Source organism: Pipra filicauda, unplaced genomic scaffold (assembly GCF_003945595.2).
Source record: "Pipra filicauda isolate LSUMZ 115617 unplaced genomic scaffold, ASM394559v2 scaffold165_size2600900_pilon, whole genome shotgun sequence".
Taxonomy (NCBI): Eukaryota; Metazoa; Chordata; class Aves; order Passeriformes; family Pipridae; genus Pipra; species Pipra filicauda.
The window spans coordinates 2,107,883-2,112,941 of NW_024104162.1; the positions used below are offsets into that span (position 1 = coordinate 2,107,883).

Here is a 5,059-nt window from a genome sequence, read left to right on the forward strand (position 1 = left end):
GACAGTGTAATAGCTCTACACTTCCATATGAATTAGCCAACATGAGTGCTGCTAAACACTGACCCTCTTCTCCTGCCAGGTCAGGAGGAAAATGGAGGGTGTTGCCAGCCTGCACGACAAAGCGTTTGGGCGTTGAGAAAGCCCAGGGCTGCCAGCACTACATCAGCCTCCAATCTACGGGAAAGTTGTTCACATTCTACAGCCACAGCTCAATGTCCTCAACTCCCTCTGACTAAACTTCTTTAAATACTTTCTTCCCCGACAGCTGGAAGAGGAGATGTGAACCTGTCGATTCCAGGGACTAAGTGGGTCTGAAGGGCCTTTTGTTTGATCAGAGCTGTGGTTATTACCCCTGACAATCACAGGCAAGGAAGTCTCCAATGTGTGTTTGACTGAGTTAAGGTGCCTTTGATGCAAACTTCTCTTCATTCTATTTAAACTGCAGATCATTTCCATTCACAGTGAGGGGAAGCTAAATAATTCAGCGCCAGACAGAAGCACTGATGCAGCTGGAGGTATGGGATGCCTTTACCATGCAGGCAGTATGGCCTTGTCTGCTTGAGGGGAAGGAGTTTTGGGAGATGCAGAATCTCTCTGGTCTGGGTGGAGGTTGACCCATAGTAACACATCATGATGAAGCAGCTAGAAAAATGCACATGATGTTTTATATACTAAACAAGGGCCGTTTGCTATCACAATCCCTAAATCCCCTCTCTCTGTGTGTTTAATAACACAGATGTCTATAAAGTAAATGCCAGCTGATTATCAGAAAACATATTTTCTGAGCATGAACAACTTTGTAATAATCAAACACTGCAGATAAACACTGACTGTGGTTTTGTAACTTCAGAGATTTATAATCTGCTGTGTACCAAAATAATAAATACACATCAAGTAAACTCCTCTGCCTCTGGATTGCAGTGCAAATCCAAGCTGAATCCTTGGAACTGTTGATATCTGGTGGCTCCTACCCTTCTTCTTTTGGGGGTGGAGATGGAAATCTGTTTTTTGGATGTCCTGCACTGTGTGTTTCTAATTCTAATTCTTACAGTGTGACCACCAGCACACAGGATGGCCAGAAACATGGTTCTCACAGTATGCAGCAGCCAGGAGCCTTCCTCCATCCTGCTCCTCACCTGGCAGGTATGTAGCTCACAGTGTTTGGAGACAAGCATGGGTATTTACTGGGCTGCAAAAGCAAACTGAAGAAGCCTCTAGCAGGTCTGTGATTGTTCCCTACTGAATGACCATCTTCTGGTCCAAACAGGGCCGTTTTCTTCAAAACAGTCACCTGTGGATCTCTTTTGCCAAGATCCCTCTGCACACAGGTAGGAGCACACAAGGCTTTGTCTTGTGCAGTCATTTTGCTGAGCTGCGGCTCTGCTGTGGGCTTTTTTTCCCCTATGCATCATTTAAAATAGCACAGATAGTTAAGCATCTGTTTTAAAATAGCTTTGTTAAAAAAAGAAAAGCTTACTCCCCGTGACAATCAAAGGAAGAAAGAATAACCTCCCCGCAGCACCCGCCAAGTTACGGGTGAAGGGGACGGTGTGAGAAATAAACACGGTGCCTCAGCTTGACACTTCTGACGGGGTCAAGTTTTCCCTGCACCGTAATGAGGTCTTGTTAGGAAAGTGGGAGCAGTGAGCGATGCTCCTTTCTCTTGGATCTCTGCATTTCAAGCTACCTGTAGAAGGAGTGTGGCTGGGGATGGGAAGGGAAAAAAAAAAAGACTTGTTAGATATTTCTGCCTTGGGCTTGAATGTTCTGAGGATACAGCAGTGAAGGAAGAAAAGATGGGCGCAGGGGTAGCAGGAGGCCAGACAAACTCTGCAAACAGTGCTCATCTTCCCCCTCTTTCTCTTTTGTGCCAGTCTTTGTCGGTGCCTCTGTTAGATGTTTTAGCTTCAGTTTCCGTGATGAGGAACCTGGGAGATGTGTTGGCAAAAGCTTTACTTTCCTGGCAGTAAGAAAGCTATACAGATCTGGGGGCTCTTGTGGCATCTAAGTGGATGGGGAGGGAGAAGGACTCCAAACTTTCAATCAAGCCCTGCCAGCTCTTCTCCATTCGAGAGGAATGAGGCTTTGCCTTGTTAAAGGCAAAGCGTGAGTGAGAACGGGCAGCATGCCAAGAGCCATTTGAGAGGCAGGTGAGACTTTCTGAAGTAAGAAATATCCATTCCACTCTAAATTGAAGTGTGTTAAATAAGGATGCTGTTTAGTGCTAATAAGACAGGGAGTGAGTTGGAGAGCACAGCTGGGGTTACAGCTCTCGGCTAGCACAGGGGCCCCGGATTCGGATTTGGCTGCGGCTCTTGCTGCGTGCAGGGAAATGAGCTCCAGGCAGGTGTTGCCCTAGTTCCTGAGGATGCACATTGGTCAGTGAAGGCATGATTTGCTTGGCTTAGCTTTTTTTTTTTTTCCCAAGCGTTAAAGCCCGAGGGTGGGAGTGATGGGGTTTGTGGAGGTCAGGGCTGATCATGCAGAGGGATGGGGCTGGTTTTGGAGCTGTCATGATGTGGGCAGTTGCAGTGACGGACTGCAGCATTTGGACTTTCCACATAGGGATGGGGAAATCTGGCACAGCACCTGCTCCTATTAGCCTTTTCTCTACCTGCAGTCCCAACCCTCAACAGGAGAAATGCTCTCCTTTTTTTTTATTATTATTTTTAATCTCTCTGCTTTTCTAAAATGCTGGAATATAAAAGAACAGATGCAAATTAACACATAAATCCAGGTTGGAGGGTGTCACCAAAAGGATAGGTATTGCACAGTAATTAAAGAGCATGAAATTCTCCATTAGATGTTAGTGGGCTCTAAATAGCCAATTGCTGTTTCTTAAATATTCAGTAATTACTGTAACTGGATGCAGTTTGACTTGGAATTTAATAAGACCTTACTGGAGAGTCTATTAGATCACCAGGAGGCCGGTGGGATAATTTAACAGCAGTGCCTGTCTCTTTGCTTATTGATTGCCCTCCAGAAGCCAGTGCAGTGGTGGCCGGTTGACAGGGCATGGGAAAGGGGCACGAGGCACAACCTGCCCCCTGCTCCGCTGCCAAGGGGGCTGGGGGCTCTGGGCGTGCTCATCTCCCGTGCTGCGAGGGGCTTTGTGCAGCACAGAGCCCTCCTTCCTGAAGCCCTCCCTTGATTTTATAGGCAGAGCAGTGAGGTGCAGGGGTGGGGATGTGTGTTTCCTCATGTTTGTGCAGCTCTGCCTGAGCTGACCCTGGCGCTCAGGTGAGTTCTGGGCTCTTTGCACGCTGGGTACAGGGTGTGCAATGACCCTGTGGCTGGTTTGCCTCTCTCATCCCAACATAGAGGACCCTTGAGGTCTGTTGCTAAACCCTCCTACCATCTCTGTATGCAGTAGCCTTTTATATTAAGGATGAGGAAACACACCCTGGATATTTACCTCATGACATAGTGGAGAAAGACTCTTTGGAAAAAAATGCTATTTCCATCCTTGCTGGCTGATGTGTCGGAAAACATGAGCTGCCAAATATGTGTTTCTCTGAAACAATACAGGGCCTAGGAAACTACCCATGAGGAGGGGATGTTGCCCAGGCTCAGCTGTGCTGAGGGTCAGCTCTAGGGCAAGGCAGGCTGGTGTGGGTGGGCAGCTCTGCTGGGCTGCGTAGGAAGGGGCCTCATTGCCCAGGCCCCTGAAGTTGTTTCCAGGTTTTGTCTTGGATTGTCTCCAGGATGTCCCTGGACACCTTCTGGAAGTAGGTTCAGCTTAGGAGCCATGCCCAAATGGCAGCAGCTATCAGAGTGCATGCTCCTAGGCAGAGCGTCCCAGCTGACTACACTCCTGAGCATCTCCACGTGTTTTCTTGCTGTACCTTAGGGCATACATCTCACACATACTGTTGCATACTGCAGAAGATATTCCTCTGGCAAACTGCTGTGCAGCCCCCAGATTATCTCAGATATTTAGGACTGAAAAGTTTACAACCCATATTTGGCTGGTGTGTTTTACACAGTGCTCTGAGGTCACAGATAAAACGCTCTATGGAAGGACTGTCAGGTCGTTCCCTGCCAAAGGCTGAGCTTGTGCAGTCCTGGTTGCCCTTAAAATGAATGCTCAGGAGACATGCTCTGCTCTCAGACAGGAAGGGGACAAATTCCTTTATCGCAGCTCAGACCTGCCCACCCTGCTTCCAGCACCAACCAGGAGAAGTTCAGTATGTCTAAGTGATGGCTGCAGCATCCCTTTATGCCTGGAAGTGATAAGCCCTGATTTAAGGCCGTGACATAATACTGGATTTGAGATTTCTATTTCCACACAGTGTTTCTATAATTAGGTGGTTTTGTATTGTGTGCCTCTCCCCCAGGAATGGGAAAAAAAAACCCCAAACCTGTGGGAATTTTTGCAGAAGTTCCTGCCCTCCAAAATGGAAAAACAGACTTCGTGTCTGAAACAACTCCAGCTGCTCAGTTAATTCCATTGTGTGCAAGTGAGGAATAGGCACTTCAGCAGAAATGCTTCTTTTAATTGCAAACCATCTTTCCATGATAATTTATTTCTTTTTCCTCCTGAATGAGATTTCATCCTGCCCTCAAAACCACAGCCCTTTGGATCACAGAGGCAGGGCGTCACAGGATTATTTTTCAGGGAGGGAGACTCAATTCCACCAGAATACCTCTGTCTTCCAACTGCTCAAGATACAGTTGCCTGATCTTTCAGACACATAATCTAAGTGGCCCTGCATCACTGGAGCCCAGTTTAATGCCAAGCCATAAATTGAAGGATCAGCAGTGCCCAGCTACAGTGAAATCCTGTTCACAGATTAGGGAGTCCTGGCTGAAAAACCCTAGAAATTGAACTAGGGGACTGGACTAAATCAATTTGATTCACCCAAAGGACAGAGCCACCACTAAAATGCATAAAAGAGAGAAGGGCAGGATCTCCCATTACCATGAACCTAAACAGGGGGATAAGCCATTCAAAGTGCAGCCTGACCTTTTCTAGCTGCAATGTCCCAAGTGCTGACTTCACTCTCTGTCTGCTTCCTTTTTCTTTTCTTTTCTTTTCTTTTTTCTTTTCTTTTTTCTT

At 47.0% G+C, this 5,059-nt stretch overlaps 1 long non-coding RNA gene across 1 annotated transcript; it reads right to left on the reverse strand.

Moving 5' to 3' along the window:
- Positions 1–1,437: 1,437 nt before the first annotated feature.
- On the reverse strand, positions 1,438–3,724 carry LOC120322882. Its single transcript, XR_005562833.1, has 2 exons — positions 3,416–3,724; positions 1,438–1,704 (listed from the first exon to the last, which is right to left on the reverse strand). It is a non-coding gene; the product is annotated as an uncharacterized LOC120322882 (long non-coding RNA).
- Positions 3,725–5,059: the final 1,335 nt, after the last annotated feature.